The following is a 26939-nucleotide window of genomic DNA, read 5'->3' on the forward strand; positions in this document are numbered from 1 at the left end:
GTGAGAAAGGTTGGAAGATGGACTGGGAGGAGGCAAGAAGGCAGATTATCGCACTTTGCTGATACTGCCTCCTCCCTGCTTGTGAGCAAACTGGCATGAGGGAAAGAATGCCAAGATGTTAATGCAAAGACGATGATCTTGTCAAGAGGAAACTTCACAGAACAGGGACAGAAGGGATATAGTTATTCCTGTTGCTGAGCACAAACCTGGTAACTTGTTACTGTCCCATCCCTTGCTTTACCCTTACTCTTGCTGTCTCCTGAGGGATTCTATATCTCCAATCCTTGTTTTTAAAGTTTGTTTGGCTTTTTGTTTCACTATTGTTTTATGACTAAAACCTCTCAGATAACATGGTTGTTCATTGTGTTACTTATTTATGTGTGCATCCTTAAAGTAAATGTAGCCAAAGGAAACCATACAGTACATATTAAAGTATACAAGACAGAAAAATAGATTCCGTAGTGTGATATCTATATCTCTAAATATCTGTATCTACAGATACGAGAGAGAGAGAGAGAGAGAGAGAGAGAGAGAGAGAGAGAGAGAGAGAGAGAGAGAGAGAGAGAGAGAGAGAGAGAGGCAGAGCAAAAGTGAGGCAGAAAAAGTGAAAGAGAGAAAAAGAGACAGGGAGAGATACACAGAGAGACTGATTCCCCATTTAGTCAGTGGGACCTTCCTAAGTGGGGACTTGAGATGAATAAAAGATGTTTTATTGCTTTGTACTTTATAGCTTCCCCCAAAATGAAGAAAAAGTGAATTCAGACCCATACCTGGAAAGAAATAAATGCGTAAGCAGTCCTGGTGGGGGAAGGTTTGTAAGTTAGCCTTTCTGAGGAAGAAGACATAGTTAATTCTTCTTCCTATTGTTTTTTCCTCAACAGGTTTAAAAGAAATAGCATTCCCTCCAGGGGAAGAGGTAGAGACAGTGACTAGACAGGAAGTGACACCTGAAGGGAGAAGGTTATGGTCTTGCCCACAGGAGGGTAGGGGTTAGTCAAACTCTACTAGCCAAACTCTACAAGCACCTACCATTGCCAACTATTTGTTTTTTTAAAGCAAAACACGAATAAGAAGATTTCAGGGTTTTCTGTGATGTTGAATTTCTTCCAATATCTACAATTTAACAAATATTTATTGAATACAGGGCTTTGCTTGTAGTAAAAGCTGAATAAATGTTTGCAGAATTGAGTTGTACTAAGCATCTACACTGTATAAGTCATTGTAGCTAAGTGCTAGGGATACAAAGAAAAAAAATGGTACAGACCCTGTTCGTAAGTAGCTTAAACTGGAAGGGAAGTAAAATGTAACACATTCACAGATAAATATTAAAACAAAGTAGTGTGTGATGGGGACAGAGAGATTAAGGTAACATATTCTAGGAAAATTTAAAGAGGGAAAAACACTTTCATCTGCGGATTAGGAAAGGTTACACAGGAGTAGCCCATGAGTTATGAAGGACAAGGATTCTGAAAAGTAGATATGAAGAGGTGTACATTCCAGTCATGGAAAATGGTCTACAGGGCTATGGTGAATTCATCTTGTAGCTGAATTTGACTGAGTCACCAGCATAGGTACATGATGGGGACAATATGAAATGAAACTGAAAAGAAGGTGAAAAGTCCTTAAATGCTAAGGAGTTTATACTTTTCCTCCAGTCAATTGGAAACCAATAAACATGGTTTTAAGCAGAGAAATGACATACATCACTGCATTAGGAAGCTTATTTTGATGGCTATGGGAAGGATGGAATGGAGAAGAGAGAGTCTAGAGGTCAGGACACCAGTTAGGATGTTATTACAATTGTTCAGATCATGATTCTCTCAATTTAGGACAGTGGCAGTATGAATGGAGAGAAAGGGATGGATGGGGTGGATGTTGTGGAGGTAGAATCAATGACTTGGAAACTGAATGAAAATGGTGATGAAGAGGAAACAGTTAAAATTTATTTCAAGGTTTCAGAGCTTGGGTGAATGGGAAGATAATGTAGACAACAAGAAAAGGGACAAGTTTAGAGGTGAAGATGATGAATTCCTTTTTGATCATATTGATTTCCAGATGGAGATATCCAGCTGGCACTTGGAGTGGTGGTGTTGAAAAGAAGAGCCCATCATCATGTGGTAAACTGTCATTAGATGAGAAATGAAACTTAAATCAATGATCTGCTATGAGAAGCTTGTTTCAACTGACAAAGTACTTTGGAAAGGTCAATGAGCTGGTGAGTAGGAAATTTGAACTTGAACTCAGGCCTTTTGGCTATGAGTTTATCAATCAATAAATCAGTCAATGAGTATTTATTTAGAGTTTTCTACATGTCAGGTAAAGTGCTAGATACTAGGATACAAGGGCAAAAAATGAGACAACGTCTACTCACAATGAGCTTTTTTTCTAATGAGGAAGACAATAGTCCATATATGTACACACATATATGCATATGTACACACCCATATATGCTTATTGTTAATATAATAATAACAATTATAATTCCCAGCAATATTATATATATGGATTTTTCTGTCTCCTCCATTAGAATGGAAGCTCAATGTGAATAGAAATACATAGTGTATGCATGTATACATAGAGATACATACATACATATAAATGTGTGTGTGAGCGTGTATTCATCCTTCGTTGCCAAAGAAGACCATGCCATCAGAGAAGTAATGACATGACTTCCACTTGACTTTTTTTTGAGCGAGGGAGGGCTGTGCAGGTCACCAGCCTCACTTCTCCCCCAGAGCCATCTGAATCCAGTGACCAGATATTCATCAGGATGACTGGAGATGACCAAGGATGAGGCAATTAGGGTTAAGTGACTTGCCCAAGGTTACACAGCTAGTGAGTGTCAAGTGTCTGAGGTGAGATCTGAACTCAGGTCCTCCTGACTCCTGCACTGGTGCTCTATCCACTGTACCACCGAGCTGCCCCAGATACATATAAATATATACATATGTATATATATATATATATATGTGATATAAAGTGAATAAATACAAATGAATACAAAATAGTTGCATACAAAGTAGTTTAGGAGGAAGGGTGCTAAGAACTGGGTGGATCAAAAAAGGTTTTATACAGAGGAGTCAAAAATTTTTCTGTTACGTACTGCTGCAAACATTTGTGATCCTTACTTATTTCTTCTACGTGCTTTCAAAAAAGATAACTATTCAAATTATATTTTATATTTTATAAATATAGGCAATTTATATAAAGACTATATATAAATATTACAAAGAATCATATCATTTATATTATGAATCAGGTGAACACCATTATATCATAGATAAGCATACTAACTATAAGTAAATATACAGATAAAAAGAAATAAGTAACTAATAAATATAGAAATAAACATTAATATAGAAATAATAGAAACATCAATAAAATATCCACAATATAAAAATAAAATATGCCTATATAAATAGGTAAATATCATAGATAAGTGTAATTAACTGTAAGTAAATATATAAATGAAACAATAAATATAGAAATAATAGAAATCTATCCATGAAATATAAATAACAGAAATAAATATATCTAAATAGATACCAATATATAAATACCATAGATAAGTGTAATTAACTATCAATACACATATACATCATGTATGTATTTCCTTTTTGGTCGTCTGTATTTGGTCAAATATATGCATATATAAATGTGTAAATACGCACTAAATAAGCCCGTACACATAACGAACAGTCGCTATGTTAAGATGCTTTTCCCAGCAGTGCTTGTTTTCGCCTTGATGTAAGTTAGAGCTGTGGGTGGGGGGGCGTAAGGAAATAGGCAGACGTAAGGGCCCCCTGCTCCCCCTTCATCCTGCATAGGATGTCTTCTGTACCTTCCTCAGCCTCAGAGCCATGCAGGCCAGACTCAGGGCAGACTTGGGGTGCAACAAACAGTACCTGATGAATGGCAGTGGGCCAGTTTCTTGACATTCCTGCTGCTGGATGACCCACTGGGAAGGGAAAGAGAGCGACTTTCCATTCCTTGGAGTCGTATACGAATCTTTGCTTGATCTAGGAGCAAGCCTGAGGGAAACTGAGAAACAGTGGTGTGAAAGGGCAGGTCTTTTAACCCTTGCCCCCTGCCATCCCCTAGTGAGGGGTGAATAGGGAGTCCTTTGTGAGCCCAATTATGAATCATCATTATACAAACATGACTTCCCACCCAGCCTCCCACCTGCTGATTTGGGGACTGAGAAGAGGTCGCTTCACTGGTCGTATTTCCACAGGCGAAGTTTAAGCAGAGCATTTAGGAAATATCTGGCCAAACTGATTATTTCGGACAGTCCGTAATAGCGTTTCTGGAGCACTGCCCCTTTCCTTTCCCCTCCCCCATTTACCTAGATAATTATCTACTTTTCCTGGCTTTTGCTGGTATAGACTTGTCCCAGAACCAGATGGCTCGAAAATCCCTGAGTTCACACATAACATGGTGTTCTCACAACATAAGATTTTTAAAGTGGCCCTTCCTGTGAAAAACAAAACTTGCTAGAAAACCCTCTTAGCCATGCGGGGAGTCGATTGATTGGCCCTTTTGATTACTCATCCCTTCCTGTCTAGACGGCCCGATTTGGTCGCTTTTGCAGACTGGATGGGTGCAGAGCTGTCCCATTGGGGGCTTATTTCCCAGTCTTTGTGTCCGCAGAAGTTTTCAGCCCTGTTTGCCAGCAAGATTGATTTTCTGGAGTTTTAGCCTCTACAGAGATTCCACACAAGGTGATTTCCATTTTCTCTCCAGCCATGGATTAAGGCTCAAAGGCAAATGCATGTTTTGAGGGGAGGGAGTAAGGAGGGAAATGACTGCTTGTTTAATATGGACTTGACCCCCTTTCCATGTTTTATCCTGTGCGCATCCCAAGGCCAAAGGAAACAGTTACTGTTGAGTTTGTCAGTGGTGCCCTCCTGCTGATTCAAGGCCTGCTATGAAAGGAGTGTTCTGACGGAAGGGGGATCAAAGAAAGGTAAGACTGAGGCTAAAATAAAGGATGATTAGCCAAAGTAAAAGCAGCTTGGTTAGATCACACATTTCTGGGCATGAGCTGCCAAGCCTAGAAGTTCACTTTTCTCTAGTTGGTCTAAAATCAACAGTATTGACTCTCGATAGGGGTTCTTACCTTGAGATCTGTGAACTTAAAAAAAAATTTTGATAAGTATATTTCAATATATATTTTTCCTTTGAAACCCTATACATTTTATTTTTTACCTTTAAAAGCGTTATTCTGAGAAAGGGTCTACAGGTTTTATCAGACTGCCAAGAGGTGGGGGTCCATGAAGCAAAAAATATTGAGTTCCTGCTCTAAGGTCCAAGTAAAGTTTCTTTTCAATGCCCCAAATACTCAGTTGTACACTCATCATGTCAGGTACCCAGTGAACTGCGTTCTTGGCCATTTGGGGCCTCAGTTTCCTCATCTGTAAAATAGAATAAAAATATTTATACTCTCAAAAGACTGTTGTAAGTAAAGCATTGTATAAACTTTAAAACAGCTCAAAGGTGATTTATGGTATTCAAAATCACTAATTCACATCAGAGCGTAACTAAATGATAAACAAAAATAAATGTACACAGAATGAACCTCTTAGGGGGTATGTTTGCATATTAATAAAGATCAAAACCTTCAGCTAAAGGAATGAAGCTTTTGGTAAAGAGAGGAGATCTGGAGGAGGTGGAAGGCATTTTAAGAATCACTGAAATTCTGTTAAAGGGAGATTGCCTTGCTCTGCTTAGGTGTCTGGCCAGACCTGAGCCTCAGTAAAGCTGAACTCAGACAAAGGTCTAGAAAGTGAATATCAAAACCATGAGCCCTTGTATTTAATACTGATTCCTTCCAGGACTTTACTATTTTTCTAAACACTTTGGGGTTCACAGTTTTCTAACTGGCAGATATGGGGTGAATCTCTTTTTTTTATTTTGACAATAGTAGCATATGCTGTATTCTGAAATGTTCGTGTGACTCATTGGAAATTGGAAGGCTCTTCCATTTGAACCACAGTTTAATATATTGTTTTCTATTTTTCTGGGGTTTTTTAATGTTTGGGCATAGGCCAAATAAAAATTGATGATCAGGTCAATTATTTCAACAGGACATGGTTGTAAGGACATTTTTCCTGTGCTATGATAATTTGGGCTACTCATGGTGTAATCCTGGGTCATCCTTTGTTAGTGTGTGTTTGTGTGTGTGTGTGTGTGTATGCGTGTGTGTGCAAGGGGAGGGGTGTTTCTATTACCTCTGAAGCATGAAGAATATAATTGCCAGAGACAGGACATGGCTAGCAATGATCACTTACACTTCTCTCCTGGCATTTCTGTGATCCCTGGTATTCTCAGTAGAGAATGAAAAATTTAACTTAGGAAGACCAGCACTGATGCTTTAATGCACAAAACAAAACAAAAATTAGAATAGAATAGAGAAAGAAGGAGAAAGAAGAGATAAAAGGGGGGAAGGAGGAAGAAAAAGGTAAGGAAAGAGAATGAAAACTTTGATTATTTCCCTCAAAGTACATTTATAAATAGCATCAGGGCACCGTAACCTAATGAAAATTTTAGCAGATCAAAGGCACTTGGTAAACAGTTAATCTATACCTGGGGCAAAGTCTCTTAGTTTAAGTGATGGAAGTGGCGAATTAAGGTGCTTGGGAATATTGGAGGGGCTCTGTCTCTCTCATAGCCCAAGATACTGGTCTGCAAGACATAAAGAACTTACTTTATATTGTAAGATCCTTCCAAAAAGATATTTAAGCTACAAAACTCCATGGGAAGAGAGGGAATAAGAGCTCAAGAGTCTCTTAGTTCTTAAATATTAGACACACTCCACCTCTTGAGAAATAAATGTTTGGATAAATAGAACAGGAAGGTAAAAGGAGTGTCTCACTGTGTGGTTTTTTTAAAAATACTATCCCTTTAAGTGGCATATACAGAAGTGTCATTCATTCAAAAGACACATTCAGAAATGGGTGAATACTTGTAAATTAGTCACACCATGATATAATAGTGAAAAGAATCGTTGGACCTCAGTCAAAGGGAGTGGAATTTTTTTTAAAAGGCTTCTTAGAATGATCATATCTGATCAAAATCAAATTGTGCTATCTATGACTTTCTCTTTTTGGCAAGGGGTGGATGGGACTGTTCCACTCATCACATTAAAAATACTTCTGAAGTTGAATTTCATCTCATGGTCATTCTTGATTTAATTATGAAAGACCTGCCTCAGAATTGTTTTTTGATCACATTTATGTCAAAGAATAATCAAATAACACACTGAAAATGTTTTGGCTGAGGGACAGGTCTTTTCCAAATGTCAGGTAATAGGTGGTCCATCCCAGAAGGGGCCTTCTATTTTTTCCCCCTAAAGTTAGATACCATAAGGACTCTGGAACTCAACTTATGGTCTTAAAGACTCGTTTAAACTTAGACCAAGAACTTGTCCTTCTGGTTTGCCTTCATTTTTAATATCAAGGTTATAAAATAGTAATGTTCTTTCAGTGCAATTTCAGTTCCTCAAAAGCAACTTTTTCTGATTGTAATCATTGAAATGGATACCAAAGATGGAGTTTGGTTTCTCTGCAGTAATAGCTAGACTGTAGTCTGTGACTATGGTGATTGTATGTCACCAAATTGCATTGGGCCTCAGTTTCCTCACCCATAAAATAGAATAAAAATGCTTATTCTCTTAAAAGGCTACTATGAGGGAAATACTATGTAAATTTTAAAACAGCTTAAAGGTGATTTATGATGTTGAAAATTAATAATTCATACTAAAATTCAAAGTACTGACAAAAATGAATGTGCACAGAATGGACCTCTTAGGAAGTATGTATGCATTTGATGAAGATCAAAATTTTAAACTAAAGGAATGAAGCTTTTGTTAAAGACAGATTTGGAATAGGGGGAGAAAATTAGGTGAAAATAATTTTAGTACTTTTCCTCTCTATTCCTCTCTTCCTCAGGCATTTGAGTTTGACTAAAGATAGTTCAGGGAAGATATTTTAAGATTTCTTTTAAGACTTATTCATTTAATTTGGCTTAAATCTTTCAATATTTGATGGACTGAGGATCGATGTGGATACTATCTCCATAGTAATTCAGATCATAACCCAACAAGGATTGTGTTATTATCCTCTGTAACTCAATCACTATGTTCAGAAATGTATCTCTTCTCCCTTCCCCCTTTTTCCTTGTTCTCTGAAAACAGAATTATAGGCACAGATGTGGAAGAAACCTTAGAGAATATTAAGTTCAATCCCCCCTCTTTTTTACAGATAATAACATTAATAGCAGCTAATATTTATATAGGACTTCAAAATTTACAAAATACTTTACATGTCATCTCTTTTTGATCTTAACAACAACTGTGTAAGGCTGGTGCTGTTATTATCCCCACTTTCCATGTGAGGAAACAGAGGTAAAGGAACTTCTCTAGGGTCACTCATCTAGTAAATGTTTGAGGCAGGATTTTGCTTATTTCATCTAGCCCCAGAATATTGTAAAGTATCCTAAAAAAAGTTCATAACTTGTTTAAGGTATTTTAAGAGTCATTACCAAATTATCATTTTTTAGATTTATTTATTTTTAGTGTCTGGCTTCAAAGTATAATGGAAAAGAATAGGCCAGGTCTGCAGAATTAATGTTCTAAAATTTAGAATTTTGTTTGAAAATTTCTTTCTCTTAGCAATTTCATAAAATTCTTTTCAAACTTGAGGGAGCAATTTGTGGTTTTGTTGGGAGTCAGCACAAACTAAATAGTAATGAGCTCATTTTAATAGAACAGAGTTTATTACCATTCCAGCTGTTGAAAATGTGCACAGCTGGATCCTGGCTGAAAGATAAAAATCTGATCTGTGGTGTGCTGCTAGTGTAAAAAAAATCAAACTGGAAATAAAAAAAATTCTTTCTGAATTCCCCCCTCCCCTTTTGGGAATATTCTCTACTGAAAACTTTATATGTGACCTTAAAATGCTCAACGCATAAACACACATACATATGACATGGCCAACTCCACAGTTTGATTCATTTGAATCCATTTATCTTTAAAAAGTTTTAGTGAGGCTTTCCTGGGAATACTGAATGTACAAGTCATTCTCCTGGTAAGCATGGTGAAAACAGCTGGATGTGATTACTAAAGCTTTCTAAAGAATGAAATGGCATATTCAAACCACATCCTAGGTTAGAGCAAGTGACAGTGATCTCTCTGGCCTTGTCTTTTGTAAGGCTTTCTCTGTCAATATGGAAGAACTCAGTGAGCAGCCAGCAGGGAAAAGAAAAGGCCTGGCCAACCATCATCTAGTCTCTCCCTTCTCCAATCCATCCTCCACATAAGAGACAAAATAATCTTTCTCAAGTACAAAACTGACCATATTACATACCTGCAACAGAACAGTTGCAGCAAGATGGCCCAGTGGATAGAGTGCTAGACCTGGAATCAGGAAGACTCATCTTTGTTGTGTGACCCTGGGCAAGTCATTTAACCCTGTTTGCCTCAGTTTCCTCATCTGCAAAATGATCTGGAGAAGGAAATGAAAAACTTCTCCAGTATCTTTGCCAAGAAAATCCCAAATGGGGTCACAAAAAGTTGGAGATGATTGAAAAAAAAACAAAACTTCTTTTAAGGACAAGATGCCACCTCCTCAAAATATTTTTTAAAAAGCCCTTCACAATCTCTCTCTGGGCTACTTTTCCAGATTTATGGTAGATTGCCCACCTTTATGCACCCCATATTCCAGCCAAATTTTTCTCCCTGTTATACCTCAAACTTGACTCTCCTTCTTCTGGGTCTCTACATAGGTTTGCCCCATGCCTAGGATGCCCTCTCTTCTGACTCATTTCTTAGGACCTCTAGCTCCCTCCAAGGCTCAGACCCTACCCAACAACCTCTGGAGGTCTTCAAAGAAAGGCAGAATAATCACTCATTGGCTAAGTTACAACTGGGGTTCCTTTGAATATGGACTGGATAAGATGGTCTTCACGATCATCTGTGATCTCCTTTAGGAAACCGCTTGATTCCCTTAATTGTTTGACCTCTCTCCCTATTCCTCAAATGAACAGCAGCATGTTTATTTATGTGTTTTATCACACTACTAAAATATAAAGCTTCTTGAGGTAAAGAACCCCTTTTCTTTTGTTATATCTTCCTGTGCCCACCACCTGGCATACTCCCTTACTCAGAGTAGAGTCTTAATGAATGCTTCTTGACTTAGGGACCACAAACTCCTGTTAGAATCCAATCACTCTCCCTTAACCCCTGTCTATCTCAGTTTCCTTGCCTGTAAAATGGGGATACCAATAACCCTTATTTAATAGGGTTGTTATTAAGATCAAATGAGATAACACGTAAAGTACTTTGTAAACGTTCAAGTGTCATATAAACTTTTTTTAAAAAGGAGGCTGGACAAGACACCCTCTAAAGCCTTATCTATTTCCATGTCTACGTTCTTTGATGCTTTCCACGAATAAAGGACAAAGGAGAAAGGGGAAGAGATGCATTTTTGGACATGGTTATTTGTGAATTTGTTTTGTTTGACTATGTTTATTTCTTACAAGGGTTTTCTTTTCTTTTTTTTTTTTTCAGATTAGGGGAGGGAAGTTGGGAACACACAAAGGAAGTTAGCAAAAAGAGAAAAGAACGAAAAAGTGCATTAAAACACAGACGGAAGTTCAGAAGGAAGCAGACAACAAAGACAGCTTTGAAAGCAACATCATTAATTTCTAAAATACTTTTAAAAATAGCAAGCTGTGTTGGACAGAAATTCATAGTTTCATATATAGTCATCTTGTCATGTTCTACTGTATATATGAACATGCTTAATTTTTTGGTTTAAGGTTAGAATTTTTAAATAACTTAAAATTTTTTAATTAAAAATATTGGTATGTTCAGTCAATTAGTTCTCTCTGACTCTTTGTGATCTCATTTAGGGTTTTCTTGGCAAAGATACTGGAGTAGTTTGCCAATTCCTTTTCCAACACATTTTACAGATGAGTAAACTGAGGCTAAAAGGGTTAAGTATCTTGGTCAGGGTCACACAACTAGTAAGTGTCTGACGTTAGATTTGAACTCAAGTCTTCATGACTCCAGGGCCACCACTGTATTCACTGCACCACCTAGCTGCCCCAAAATATTAGGTTTAGAAACACTCATTTACAATAATAGTATAATTATATACTATACTCATATATAATAATAATATAATTATATATTATCATATTTACATGTACTTTCCCCACATTTGCCAATGCCATAATCTCCCAACTTTCTAATACATGATGTTTTAATTTTGGGGATCCTTCCCCGAGGAGAATGCCTAAATTAAGGCCAAAGACAGAAAGTGATTGAATTTCATGTTTCAGATTAAAGAAAGTTGTTCTCCTAATTCCCTTTCTCCATCAGAGAAAAAGAAGAAAAAGAAAAGGAAATTCTTTTAACAAATAACAAAATAATTTCTCTTGGTTGGCTCAGTTTGCACAGTTATCCTAAATTGTCTCTTTTGTCATTTATTATGCAATAATATTCCTTAATATTCCTATGCAATAGTTTATTCAGTCATTCTCTAATGTATTTCCAGTTATTTGCTACAGGTGCTGCATAAAACTTCTCGTTGTTATCCTTCCTTTTCAAAGAGGATCAATGACATCACAGGGTAATGTCTTGACTAGTGCGTGAACTGGATTTAAGTGAGGCATAGCTGTGACAAGGAGTCAGCCTCACTCTCTCTTCCAGAGTCATCGAAGGCTGGTGGCAAGACAGAAGTCAAGATGACTGACAGTGGCCTGAGATCCAGTGGATGAGCTTGGTATCTTCAGTGATTGACCAAACTAAGCACTCCCCCCTGCAATGCTTTGGCTCCTTCATGTCTGTTGGAACACATTGTTCTCATCCACCCATTCCCTTGGTGAAAGTATACATCCCCTAACTTACTGAACAAGTTTGAGGCCTGTCAGTTATCCTCAACTCGGTTTAGCCTGCCTGCCAAGATGGTTTTACTGCGATGTGGCTACTGCACATGCTACAGCTTCTTGGAGCCATAGGTGAGAGTTGAGTGCCAGGTAGCTACCAAAAGTAGATGAGCAGCCCTGAAAAGGGTTTGGCAAACCCTTACACCAGAGGTGCTAGTCCTTCCTGAACACTCCATACACCCTGACCTAGTAGTAGTACCATTAGGACCAAAGGGCAATTTAATAACCTTTGGGATATAATACCAAATTAGTTTCCAGAATAACTTCACCAATTCACAGTTCTACCAAGAGTGCATTAGTCTACCTGTCCTACTAAATCCCTACTGAGGAGGAAATCAGGAAGTGAAGGGACTTGTCGATGGTGACACTGTAATAGTGTTAGAGGAGAGGTTCCATGCCAAGTCATACTGACTCCAAGTCTAATCCTTTATGTACTAAACTACCCAGAGTTCTTGGGAGCTATTAATTCAATAGAAATCCAATAGAAAAGCCATCTCTGGTGAGGTCCCATGTGGAAGTAATTGTTAACTCCTTGTCTCCCACATTTGCTTTTTGAATCTCTGTTGTATACAACATTCTCATCACTTACCTCATTAACCACGGAGATGAGAATGGAGCTTGGTCAGGTGACCAGTCACGCAAAAATAATTTCTTGAGCATCTATCATGTGTTCATTACCAATGATCAGTGTTATGGAAAGTACAAAAGTTATGGAAAGTATCTGCTTTAGCAACCAAGGGGATTAGGATTTTTTTTTCTTTTTTTTTTCCTTCCTTCCTTCCTTCCTTCCTTCCTTCCTTCCTTCCTTCCTTCCTTCCTTCCTTCCTTCCTTCATTCCTTCCTTCCTTCCTTCCTTCCTTCTTTTGCTCTTTCTTTTCTCCTCCCTTCTCTCTCTTTTCCTTCCTTCTTTCCTTTCTTTCTTCTTTTCTTTTTCTGGAGGAAATGGCACATGAGCTGAATTTTGAAAGAAGCTAGAGATTCTAAAAGGCATCGATGAGGAAGGAATGTATTCCAGACATACGGGACTGCCTTTGTCAAGCCATGGAGTCAGGAGACAGATCTTTGAGTTAGGGGACCTTTGTAGGTCCCTGGAAAAGAGTGATGGGGATTAATGTTCAATTAATCTGGAAAAGATAGGATAACCTGAGATTATGAAGGTTTATAAATGCCAAGCTGAGGACTTTGTGTTTTTTATCCTAGATACAACAGGGAGCCCTGTAGGTTCTTAGTCAGGGGGGCAACGTGGTTGCATGTGTTTTAAGAATAGTAAATAGTTTTGTAAAAATCATGCAATTGTGTCTATGAATGTGAAAAAGTGTTTTCTTCAATGAAAAGAAATTCTTTTTTCAGCTATCTAGCTGACATGCTGATAAGGGTAATTTTATAATTTTTATTTAAAAATTATGTTCTTTCTTCTGAAATTATTTTAAGTTTATATACACACCAGATAATAAAAGTATGCACAATGATATGGAAATTGCTGTATTATTTGAATGAAGTATTCTGCATGGCCATCTAGTTTATGCCAGGCCTAGAGGCCTGTGTGGGCTACCCGAGTCTTCTTACCTCACCTCTGAGGTCTTCGGTTGGCCAAAACCGGATGCTCATATGAGAGAAAGGACGTTCCAGAGTCGAACAAGGGTTGAGCTTTATTTCAGGGTCTCGGTTACAAGTGCAGGGGGGTCTTCCTTAGGAGGAAGAGGGGGAGATTTCCTAAGGAGGCTAAGATCTTAAGGGATTGGAAGTAGAAGTACAAGCGGGGAGAGAGGGGGAGGGGAGAGAGGAAAGAAGAGAAACGGAGCCTACTGTCCTCTTGGCTCCTCACGTGCTAAGAGAGCTTTCAGGCTTCCTCAATCCTACTTAACCTTCAGCAGCACAGTTTGCATCTGAATACCGTGCTGTTAGATAACAATAGTGTGCCCTGATCCGGGACGACCTCGAGGGCAGGGAGACTCCACCCATCACGTATCTCCCGGGGAGAGGCGGAAATACCCGAGCTAGCCGAGCTAGCTCAGTCTGACCTTCTCGAATCCCTGCTGTTCATGGAGGGCCTCGTAAGACTCTAAGATTTAGAAGTCCCACTTTTACCCGCCCGAGACCGTCCACACGGATTTGAACTTCCAATCCCAACAAGTTTAACCCTCTCATTTTATAGGTACAGATGCAGAGGTTCTAGAGAGCTAAAATGATTTGCCTAAGGTCTCACAGGAGCAGATGACAAGAGCTGGGAACTGAATCTGGGTCCTTTGACTTTTTATGTATCACTCTTTTCAGCCTACCAAACCAAGTGGGTTAAACTCCAACCCAATCCGCTCATTCAATAAAAAAAAAAAAAAAACCAAACACAAATGTCAGCATAACCTTAAATTTAACAGCCAAAGAATAAGAGCATTCTTTCATTTCTGAATTATTTGCATGCTAAATGTCTCTAAGGTCCAAAACTAGGAAATGACCTTATTCCTTCATGGCTAGAGTGTTAACTTTAGAAATCCTAGGGCTTATTGGGAAAATGTCATGTCTTAACTAGATTAAAGGACATTTTTGGACCCGAATTGCTGCACACTTGTAATATGCAGGAAGTATAGTATGAATGTTGGTAACATGTCTGGAATGTGTGCATTATGCTCAGATGCCAATTCAGCTCTCAGACTTTAGAGACTTATAAATCTCTAGTTTGTACTTTCATTTTGTTAAAGAAGCTGCTTTAATAGTTCTCTCGGGTTCTATGATTTCTACACACACACAGACACACAAAAGCAGTGATGAAGCATTTGAGGATTTGGATTTGTGTGTGGGAGTGCAGGGTGAGCAGCATGTGGGTGAGTGTGCAGCTGGTGGTGTGGTTGGTTAGGAGTGAAATAGATCATAGAAAAATGCAAAGATAAGATTCATCTTGCTTGGGAAAGTCTGTTGGAAGTTGGAGACTCGGAAATTAGGCAATTGGCATTCTACCACAGGAAGTTCACACTGATAAGTTCAACGGGGGATGATTAAAAATCATTCCATGGGATAAATTTTATTAGAGCCATAACTAAGGTGGGGTGACTGGATCTTTGACACACTGTTCTGAAATTTAGAGGGTAATAACATTTGGGCTCTTTTAGTATATGCAACAACTAATCTTAGCATATAGTTAGCAAAAATAATTCATCAAATAAAAAGCTGTCAAATAAGAACCACCTTCTACTGTCATCCTGGGAGCCATACCTCAGGTGATCTCCTTCCTGCCCTGGCCCTGACTTACACCTCCTGGCAGTAGCCTCTGCAGCAATGGTTTTACAGTATTCTGGGAACCATACCCACAAGGGTAGGTCAGTCTCTCAACTATGGGTGTGGTCTTGAGGACCAACAAGTTTTGTGTTTCAAGGTCCAAGGTGTGTCCCCAAGCACGCTCCACTAGCCACTTGTCCCAGGTGTATTCCGTACACCTGTACTTGCCCTGGATGCCAGAATGTCTTATTTTGGCTCTGGATTACATTAACCTTGTGTTTCCCTTCCCTTCCTGAAGTTTTGGAAGAGAGTAAGCCAACACTGATATCTTTCTTCTCATCTTTTTGTATGTTGGACTTTTGGGCTCAGGGCATCATCACAGTATCACTACCTCAAACCTCCCCAAAATTCTGTAGACAAACAGTAGAAACAAATGAGCAGAATGTAAACTCTTTGAGAGGAGGAATTGTTTAGCTTTTTCTTTCTGTCCTCAGTCTAGCAAAGTGCTTGGTCCATAATAGGGGCTTCATAAAATTTAGTTTCTTGAAAGGGGCAAAATATACTCTTCTAGAGTTACAGAGAACTAAATTATGTATTTCATTATAATGTCAGCCACTAGCCCACCACCATTACTTCCTGAATTTCTGAATTTTCTTTTTATTTCTTATGAGCATTAATAGAATCACACTTTCAAATGTTCCCTACTACTTGGCTTGAGAGAACTGAGTAACAAGTTTTATATATATTATAAAGTCTTTTCACATGTCTCCTTTCTCACAGTTAGGGAGTACATGGCTTTCCCAATGAGTCATAGAATCTCAAAGCTAGGAGGGATTTCAGAGGTCACCTAGTTCAACTCACATCTGTATAAGAATCACTTATACAGAAATAAAACAGAAAAGTGTTGGGAGAACCTCTTGACTGGTTATCCAGATATCCTATGGTCTCCTTAGCTGCTTTCACATCTCTTGGCTTGTTTTAAGCATCTTTATTTAAAATTTTGAGTTCCAAATTCTACCAGAGACAGTCAGATATAGGTTATACATGTGTAATTATGTAAAACATTTCCATACTAGTCATTTTGTACAAGAACTAGAATAAAAGGAAAAAATGAAAGAGAATGAAAAATAGCAAGCTTCAGTTTGGATTCAAACACTATCAGTTCTATAGTATGCTTTATCATTAGTCCCTTGGGATTGTCTTTGATCATTTATATCTAAATCATGTACCCATTTTGACCTTATCTTCTTGATCTATACCTAGTTTCTGCCATACTTTCCTTCAATTTTCCCAGTAATTTTTGTCAAATAATGAGTTTTTGTTTCAAAAGCTTGGATATTTAGAGTTCTCATATACTAGGTTACTATAAGGTAATTTGTACCTAATTTATTCCACTGATTCATCACTCTATTTCTTATCCAGTACAAGATTACTTTGATAATTGCCACTTTATAATACAGTTTGAGATCTGATAGGACTGGGTCACCTTTTTTTGCATTTTTTCAGTGATTTCCTTTATGTCCTTGAGGTTTTGTTCTTCCAGATGAATCTTGTTATTATTTTTTTCTAGCTCCATAAAATAATTTTGTGAAAGTTTGATTGGTATGGCATAATAAATAGATGCCATACCAATAAATAAATTAAACAGATAAATATAAATGGATTAATTTAGGTAGAATTGTCATCTTTATTATATTGGCTTGGCCTATCAGATTTTATTTATGTGAAAAGTGCTTTGTAGTTGTGTCCACATAGTTCCTGGGTTTCTCTTGGCAGACTCTCAAGTATTTGATATTGTCTACAGTTATTTTAAATGGAGTTTCTCTTTCTATCTCTTGCTGATGGACTTTGTTGGAAACACTTAGAAATACTGATGATTTATATGGGTTAATTTTGTATCCTGCCACTTTGCTAAAGTTATTAATAATTTCAAATAGTTTTTTAGTTGATTCTCTAGGATTTTCTAAGTATAACTTCGGGTAATCTTCAAGGAGTGATAATTTTGTTTCCTTATTACCTATTCTAATTCCTTTAATTTCTTATTCTTCTCTTGGTTAAAGCTAACATTTCTAGGACACTATTAAATAATAGAAGTGTTAATGAACATTCTTCCTTCATCCCTAATTGTATTGCAGAGGCTGCTAGCTTATCCCCATTATGGATATTGCTTATAGTATCTTCTCCTTGATATGTGAGCTCTGGAATTTGACTGAAGTGTTCCTGGGAGTTTTCATTTGGGATGTCTTTCAGGTGTTGATTGGTGAATTCTTTCAATTTCTATTTTGCCCTCTGGTTCTAATATATCAGAGCAGTTTCTTTGATAATTTCTTAAAAGATGTTTTCCAGGCTTTATTTTTTTAACCATGACTTTCAGGCAGTCCCATAATTCTTGTATGATCTTTACTGGCTCTATTTTCTAAGTCAGTTGTTTCTGCAATGAGAAATTTTAAATTTTCTTCTATTTTTAAAAGTTTTTGATTTTGTTTTGTCTTATCTTGATGTCTCAGGGAGTCATTAGCTTCCATTTGCTCAATTCTAATTTTAAAGGAATTATTCTCTTCAGTGAGCTTTTGTATTTCATTTGGTCAATTGTATTTTGGGGGGAGTTATTTTCCTTGGTAAATTTCTGTTTATCTTTTCCCATGCTATTGACATTTTTTTAAATTCTCTTACATTACTCTTATTTTTTCCCCAATTTTTCTTTTACTTCTCTAATTTACTTTTTTAAATCCTTATTAAGCTCTTCCAGGAGAAGAATTCCAGAAATTCTTTTTGGGCCTGAAACCAAATTCCATTTTTCTTTGAGGTTTCACATGTAGCCATTTTGACATTATTGTCTTCTTCTGTGTTTATGCCTTGATCCTCCCTGTCACCATGGTAACTTTCTATAGTCCTGTTCTTTTTTTGTTTGTTCATTTTTTGCTCATTTTTTCTTCTTTTCTTTGTGACTTGGTGTTTTTATGTGAGAATTGGGCTATGGTCCTGCACTGTCCCAAATATTTTTGTGCTAGGGCTCAGCCTCTTACTGCTGGCTTTCACTGGAGGTTTCCCTTCTGACTTGTACTGTGGGAAAAGGTCTCCTTATTGGCCTCCCTGGGTTGTGGTGTTTAGCTGGTGGCTTTTTCCAGGGTGGGGCTTTGCTGCTGGGTTGCTGTGGAAACAGAGTCTCTGCGCCAGCAGGCCTGAGATGCAGGGTCTTGTTGTTGGTCAGTCCTGGGAAAGGCTTCACTCCTGGTCAGTGTGGGGTTCAAGGCCTGGCTGGAGGCTTGTGGTGCAGATGAGATCACTGGAGTGGAGCCTTGCATTGCTACACAGACTGCTTACTTGCCTAGGGGGCTGCTGGCCTGCAGGAGGATGGGTCCTCACTGGTGGATTGCCCCAGACTAGGAGCTTACTGCAGAGCCCCCGCTGTGAGGCTGGCTGCTGCTGCTACTGCTCATGGACCTCACTCCTCTCCCACCCCAATGAGACAGATCTTTCTTGATGTGCTGGAAAGCTGTTTCCCTGCTTCTCCATTAATTCTGAGGTTGTTTTCTACTTATTTGGAGGGGAATTGGGGAGAGCATCAGAGGATTCCTTCCTTACTCTGCCATCTTGGCACCAGAAGTTTTCCTTGTCACTTGATTTAGAACCATGGAAGCACTGAGGCTAATTGAGAGAATCATGCTTTATTCATTTGACCCTATTCAACCTGCCCAATAAGTGGTCATCTGAGTTTTCATTGATTGCATCTGGTGAAGGGAACCCATTGCCTCCTGAAACAGTTTATTTCACTTTGGACAAGGTCTAATTGTGAATTTTTCCTTACCTCAAACCTAAGTTTGCTCCTTTGCAACTCATCACTCCCAGTTCTGCTCTCTGGGACTAAGCAGAGCACATCTGCTTGTTAACTATTGATTATTGATCTGATTCTTCTTCCATTAAATAGCACTGAAAACACTTGCAAAAAGGCTATTCTCTATCACCCACATCTTCTCCTTCTTCAGATTAAACATCCCCAATTGTTTCAAGAGATTTTCATATGGTATGATCTAGAGACCTGATACCATTCTGGTCGCTCCCTTTTAAAGAATGTCCAACTTATCAGTTCCTTCTTAGTCATGTCTATAGTTTCAACGATCTTTGTACTGGTTTGGTTCTAAACAAAAACAATATTTTTGAGAAAAGTTATTGTCACAACAACAATCAATCAATCAAAATCAACAGCGAATAAACATTTATTAATTCACTACTGTGTGTTGGGCATTCTGCTAAGTGATGGGTATGCAAGGAAACCAGTCCATATATTCAAATTGCTCACAGTCTAAAGGGGGGGACAATATGCAAGAAACTACATTCAAACAAGATATAGACAGAATACATTGGAACTAATTAACAGAAAAAGGCACTAGCATTAAAAGAGATCAGAAAAGGCTTTCTTATACATGGTGGGAATTTAAGAGTGCCAGGGATGCCCAGAGAAAGAGATGAAAAGGGGAAAAATTCCTGCCATGTGGCACAGCCAGGGAAAATGTGAGAAGCTGGGAGATGAAGCATCATGTGCAAAGTTCCAGTAATCTCCTTTTGGGAATTAACTTGCCCTTGGTTCCTTCATTAGTCTTTTAAAAGTCACGGAAAACAAAATGATTTTGTGCATGAAGCATCATGTTTTCCAAAAGATTTGCCCATCTTCAATACTGGTTCTGTACAAAGCAGGAAAAGCTCACAGAACAAAGATGTGAGTGTGAGTGTGTGTGTGTGTGTGTGTGTGAGTGTGTATGTGTGTACATAGGTGCAGGTGGTGGTGGAGAGAGTTTGTCATTTAGGACAATATCATAGTTTTTGTCCCCCTTTTCTTTTTTCTTCAATCTGCTTCTGCACCACCCCCGACTCTCAACTTGATTTTGAATGTATCTAGCCATAATTCTAACTCTAAAATTCTGGGTATGTACATAGAAAGACTTTTCTAAATCACAGTAATTATTTCCTTAGAAAGAAAGGGACTCCATGGGGACATATTTGAGATTTTTCTATCATGCATCCTTTGTCTGCAGCAGTCCTATTGATTTCAGGCAACTGAGAAGTACTGTATATGTCAGGCTAATGATTTTTATTTCAGATGTGCAATCTCCATTTAAACCTGTCTCTCTTTGAATCACTGCCCTGTTTTTTCCATTATCAATCCATAGATTCATATTGTTGAAAGGAAGAATGAATGTTACTTGAATATTGGGAAATTGCCTGGACTATTAATGTTAGTTTCTCTTCCTAAAATGGTTTGGAGTCTTCTTGTCTGTAAAAGCAAAGATATACCTGTCTAATATTTATATGCCCATTATGGCAAATGAGTCTGCTTTTATGCTTGGCAGCAATTCCAATTAAAAGTTGTCAGAAACAATCTCTATTTCTGGATCGACATCTACTTCAAAGTTGACCTTGTGGTTTATGGTTGTATTATTTCCTGCAAGCACTGGCCTGGGCCCTCGTTTTTAATAAAGAATGTATTTAAGTATCAGTTAAGAAACTCCAAACAGTCCCAAAAAAGCCAGTTGACCAAAGTCTGAAAATATGAAATGTTCTTTGGAGGGTTTGGGGTGTGGATTGAGAGACACATATTCATAATATTTAGTATGTCATCATCAAGTAATGTTTACAAACCTCAAGACTCTGGGGAAGCTTGCAGGCTTTAGCAAGCAGATGTTAGCAGTCCATAAAGAAGGATGATGGTTGCTTGAAAATATTCCCTCTTGCGTATTAGAAACGTGCAAGATGGACAAGATATCTTCATGGGGTGGATGAGGCCCTTCTGACAACAGGGTTAATCCAGAAACAACACTGAAAAGTGCCAGGAGGTCTTCGTAATGGGTCACCCAGACATCTCTTGGCACCCTTGGCTCTCTTTGCATCTTATGACTTACCAGGGAGACACCAGTTAATTTGAGGGGATTATGTAGAATGGCTACTTTGAGAATAGCAATATTACCTTGACTCACAATATTCTTTCTCTAGCTAAGGTATTCACTGTATTAAATCTAAGACACCAGCTACAGAATATATTAACAGCACATTCCTAGAACTGGTCGATTAGTTCTTTTTCAGGTAAAAGATTTAGGCATGAAAAGGAGCTCAGAATTCATCTAATCTAAACCTGTTATTTTACATATGAGGAAACTGAAGCCATGAAAAGTTAATTTATGTGCCCAAGGTCATACAGTGAGTTGCAAGATTAGGACAAAATCCGTATATGCAGTGGCTTCAGTGACTGAAAAGAAGCCAGATTCTGCATTGTAAAACCGTTGAAGGTCCTAGAGAAGAGATAATGGAATGTATTTCCACCATCATGGCAGAGAGGCAGAGGACTATTAGGGCAGAAAAGTGGATACAGTGTCAGATATGGTCACTGTATCAGGATCTTTGTGTTTTGTGGTTTTGCGTTTGTGTTTTTTATGCTTTGCTGTTTTTCTTTCTCACAAAGGAGGATTCAGTTTGGAAGGACGAGAGGTTGAAATGCTATCCAATGGACGACAAAATGTGTCCATAAGATCCATTTTTAAGGTAGTGGATTTTCTTCTGGTGTTTTATCCTATAGCCAGGTTGAATGCAGCTGGCATCAATCACATTAGTCTTAAAATGATGATCACCTTGCTTTTGAAAAAAAAAAGGCAAATGATTAAAAAAAATTGAAACTGATACAGTACCAGGATTTGATTTGATTTTATTTTTTTACTGTCTTGGAATCATGTTAACACATTCATACACTACCATGTGTCTTTCTTTGCAAATAAATGCTTACTCTTTTGACTTCCCTGCTATATTGGTGTGGTAGAAAGAATGCTAACCTTGGAATCAAAGGATCTGATTTCCAATCCTGGCACTTTCAGTTATCTGCCAGCCCTTGGAAAAAAATCACTTAGCTGCTTTGGGGACACTTACATAATAGACATTTCGTAAATATTCATTCAATTGGAATGAGTATTAATGACCTTAGAAATGCCTACATACTAGTAATTAGTACATGTTAAAGGGAGGTTTTGAGATCAGAAAATTTCAGGCAAAAAGAATCAGAGGGCTGGCAGGAGTCATCTAATTCCAATCCTACTTGATGAGGAATCCACTTCAGAGAATTCCTCAAAAAGGGGCATCTAACCTCTTCTAGGCCTCCTCTGTCAGGGGACTCAAAGCAGCCTCCTAAAGCTCTCATTTTCCTAAAGCAGCTTATTCAACTTTTGGACAGCTGTCATATTATATTTTAATAAAGGTAATTCTTCTGCGATTTTTATTGAAGTGATGAGTAAATACTCAATTTTTCATGGTTTGCTTCTACACATTTGGTTGGAGGTCCGGGGAAGTCCTCATAATTTTTCCCACTGTGTAAGCACTGATGTCCAAGAAACTGAAATTTGTCTTTTTCCATCATGCCCCTAATAAAGGACCCTGGAGAAATTATCTCACTATTTAAGATATATATGTGTGTGTGTGTGTGTGTGTGTGTGTGTGTGTGTGTATGTGTGTGTGTGTATACCTGTGTATATGAAATTTTTATATAACCATTGAAGGAATTTGTTTTGCTTAACTTTGTATAACTATGAAAAAGAATTTGTTTTTTTTCTTTTTAATGGGATGAGAGTGGGAGGGAGGAAAAAGAGATTTTTGTTAATTTTTTAAAAATAGATTTGCATGGAGGGTTATAGATGTGATATATGACACGCATTTTCAGATGAAGTCACTGTATTATTAATTTTATTGAACCATTTTACTTTGTAATCTATAATGGTAATCTAATTATAATGGTAATCTATAAATGTTTGCAATGTTAAAAAGCAATACAATTAAACATATATATAATATACATATATGTGCACGTGTGTATATATGTATATTATATATATACATATATAGAAAAAAACAGAGACAGAGATGGAGAAGAGAAAGAGAGAGCAACAAAGAGAAAAGGACAGAGACAGAAGACAGAGAAAGAAAAAGAGAGATGGAGTGACAAAAAGAAACAGAGGAAGAGAGAAATCTGTCCATGTCTATATGCTTCCTCTGAGGGCAAAAAGAAAGTTCATGGAGATACTACTGCATGGTGAGAAGAATATGTGTTTAAGTGATACATCCCTTCTGAACTAAACCTCTATAAGTTTAAGTTAGTTTGGTCTCGAAAACACACCATTTAAGGAAAGAGATCTAAAAGTTTCTAAATATTTATTTGACGTCATGACTGTCATGTATCATATTTTGTTACTCTAAGAGTGATGATGCCAAATGGTTCCCCAAAGATGAACTAAATAAATATCCATCACACACTGGTAGGAAAATATTCATTTTGCCTTTGAGCTTTTGGTAAGAAAATTCATGAATGCCAAGTTCTGTTTTATTATTTGGGGGTCTCATGAAATCAAAACCATGTTCCAATTTGCTTAAGATTTTCAGGGTGGCCAGAAAACAAGAGTCTACATGACCTTGACACAGATACTAAACCCTTTAAGAGTTTCCATTCTGTATTAAAAAAAAAAAAGCCAGCTCACTCTACTTCTCTATGAACCTAGATCAATCAATTAATCAAGGAAGTATTGAATAAGTACTTACTATGTACCGGGCGAGATGCTAACAGGTGGAGATACAAAGAAAAGTGAAAACATAGAAACTGGCCCTATCCTTTTGGAGCCTAACCTGTGAATGAGGGAGGCAACATGTAAATAAACAGGAACTACAAGATCCAGAGAGCAGAAGGAAAGTAACCTTCCTTAGGGCTTCTGTGGCCAAAGGTGGTGAGGGCTTCTTATAGAAAGTGGGATTTGGCCTGAGGCACAAAAGAAACTGGAAAAACCAAAGGGTAGATGTGAGGAGGGAAAACATTCTGGGGATAGGGGACAGCAGAGAGAGGAGATCCGGGGTCATGTTTGGGAAAAATCACACCTATTCTGGTATTCCTGGACCATAGGGTAGATGGAGGAGAGTATAAAAAGACCGGAAAAATGGAAAGAGGTCAAGTTGTTAAGGACTTTTAATGCCAAATAAAAGACTTTATATAGATCCTAGAGGTAATAGAGAACCCCTGTATCTTTTTGAGATGGGGATGTGATATGGTCAGACTTATACTTTAGGAAAATCACTTTGACAGCTGTACAGAGGATGGATTGGGGTAGGAAGAGGCTTGAGGCATGGAGATCAGTTATGGGTTATAGCTCAGAGAAGACGTGACAAGGGTCTGAACCAGAGAGGTGATCTTGTGAGTGAAAAGAAAGGTTGTCTACAAGAGATGGTGTGAAGACAGGAACAATAAAATGAATCCTTAGAGTTATTTAGAAGAAAAAATTTCCCTCAAGCTGATTTTTTAACATGGCTTAGATTGAAAATGGTGAGGACCTTGATCCAAGGCTGCTTTTCAAGACCACCAAAAGTGTCCACAGAAGCAGAATACAAGAGTGTGGAAAATGTGAGCTTCTTGAAGGCAGGAGGAATTTTTGGTTTTTTGTATCCCTAGTACTTAATAAATGTATGTTGACTTGCTATGTCCTCTCCTCCACCTTGTATATAAACCAGATTAAGATTACCTTAATTTTGTGCATACCTTACCTCATGTGCTTTGAAATGGCTTGGGGTGAAAAGGACCAGTAACGCAAACTGACTGGGGCCAACACTGACTTGGTTAAGGCTGTTTGGGTTAAATGTTGGCAGGAATCAAGTTGTATGCCTCTGTTGGTGATACTACTGTGTCCGCAGGATCAACTTAGTCTCCATCCTTGATATTTCAGGTAATAGTCATCATAGCCCACAGGATCTTTTCCATCTGCTACTGGTCTTGTTTTCTTTGATGTGGACTGGGCCACAATTATCCATGTCTAGGTCACCTGCTGATTACATTGTGGCAGTATTCTAGGAGACCACCCAGGAGCCACTGCTGACTCAAGTATGTCACCAAGTGTGGTAGAGTGACCACAAAGATTACATTCTGGGCACCGCCCACGTGCCCCTGGCTCTCTCTCTGTAATTTGAAGGGCTGATTCCAGTTCTGGAGAAAGGTGGGCAGGGCTGAGACTCAATGACGTGAAAACTTTTCTTTTCTCCAATTTCTTCCCTTAGGCCTGTGAGTTTGAGCTCTGTTGCTCCTGGGTGCTAATGGCCATGTCTTTGGCTGATGACATCTTGTTTTTAAAATAGGTGTCCTTAAGCTTTTTGGTGTCTTGGACCCCTTTGATGATGAAGCCTATGGGTCCCTTTTAGATAACGTTTTTAAGTGTCTAAGGCAGAGTATATAGGATTGAAAAAGATGACATTTATAATGAAATGTATTTGTCAAAATATTTTGAAAACCAAACAAAACAAAAAAACAAGCTCACAGACCCCAGGTTAAGAACTCCTAATAAGAAATCTTTTCCCACGAAGTAAAATGAATATGTGGGCAAGGTCTGGATACAAGTTTAATGTGAAATTGAAGAAGAGGTTAATCCTATGTGATTCAACTCATGATTATTCAGCTAACATGGTGTTAGGCATCAAGGTTATGTAGATTCATCTGTGTTCTGGACACCCTAAAAACCTTAAGCAAATTGGGATATGATTTTGATTTCAAGAGACCCCACTTGATAAAATAAAACTTGGCATTCATGAGTTTCCTACAAGAAGCTCAAGCATTAATATGACGACGGTAGAAATCTCTAAGATGGACATTGGACATGTAAGTTTCTCCTTCTCTTGTTGGGATCGGAGGGGGTTTCCTTCTTTCTTTTGTTCCTTATTTGGGGTGTGGGTAGAAACAATCTTTAGAAGGAAAGCTTGGTAGAAGAAAAAAATAGTCTCATTTCTGGGAAAAGAAAAGAAATGTGGTCAGAGAATTGGAAATAAGACAAGTAATGTCTCTCATTCTCAGGCTCCTGTTCAAAGAGATGAATTGCTGATGGAGAGTCCATTTTTGGCCTGTTATTCACATCAGCAAACATACAACCACACAATGATCCCATGTTAGAAATATCTCCTGGGTACCCTTTGTAAAAAATAAAATTGGCAATTTAGATAATTTAGTTCTTTTCCAATTTAATGTGATTCATTGGGTAGAAATTGTCCCAGAAGCTCCTGAGGGAAAATGGAAGCTTTTCTAAAGTCCTTGCAGAGTAAATGTCAGATTGACTCTGGTGACTCTAAAATTTGGTGACCAAGAACAAATAAACTCCATTTTCTTGAGATTATTCCAACGGCTGAAAGAGAATGTTCCATCAATAGATATTTATTTCTTCAACTTACAGATTTGAACCCCATTAAATACAGACATTGTTGGGAGGGGCATCACTTCAAGATGGCACCTATTATTAAGTTTCACATACTTACACACACACACAGAATCTTAAAAAAGCACAAATTCATAGTTTCTAAAACAATCCTCTTTCCTTTTCTTCTCTGAACATTGTAGGCAGTCAGGTTGCACAGTGAATAGAGTACTAGGATAGGAGCCAAGAAGACCCAAGTTCAAATGCAGGCTCGGACACTCGCTAGCTATTTGACCCTAGAGAAGATACTTAGCCTTTGTTTGCCTCGGTTTCCTTATCTATAAAATGGAGAAAATAATTGCATTCACCACTCAGGGTTGCTGTGAGGATGAAATAAAATTACAAATGCAAGTGTTTTGCAATCTTTAAAATGCCATGTAAAGGCTAGCTTTTATCATATTGAAATACTTCTGTTTATAGATTATTAAGTTCACAAGAAAGAAATAGATTAAAAAATATGTTGTTGGTTATTTACCTAGCTACTTTGCTGGATACTGGAAATACAAAGACAGAAATGAAACATCTCCTCTGCTC

At 37.9% G+C, this 26939-nt stretch overlaps 1 long non-coding RNA gene across 1 annotated transcript; it reads left to right on the forward strand.

Moving 5' to 3' along the window:
* The first annotated feature begins 3830 nt into the window (after positions 1 to 3830).
* Positions 3831 to 13418, forward strand: LOC140509716 (uncharacterized). Its single transcript, XR_011968892.1, has 3 exons — positions 3831 to 4721; positions 4865 to 4966; positions 11559 to 13418. It is a non-coding gene; the product is annotated as an uncharacterized lncRNA (long non-coding RNA).
* The last annotated feature ends 13521 nt before the right edge of the window (positions 13419 to 26939 follow it).

The sequence above is a fragment of the Notamacropus eugenii genome, chromosome 6, assembly GCF_028372415.1.
Source record: "Notamacropus eugenii isolate mMacEug1 chromosome 6, mMacEug1.pri_v2, whole genome shotgun sequence".
In the NCBI taxonomy this organism is placed as follows: domain Eukaryota; kingdom Metazoa; phylum Chordata; class Mammalia; order Diprotodontia; family Macropodidae; genus Notamacropus; species Notamacropus eugenii.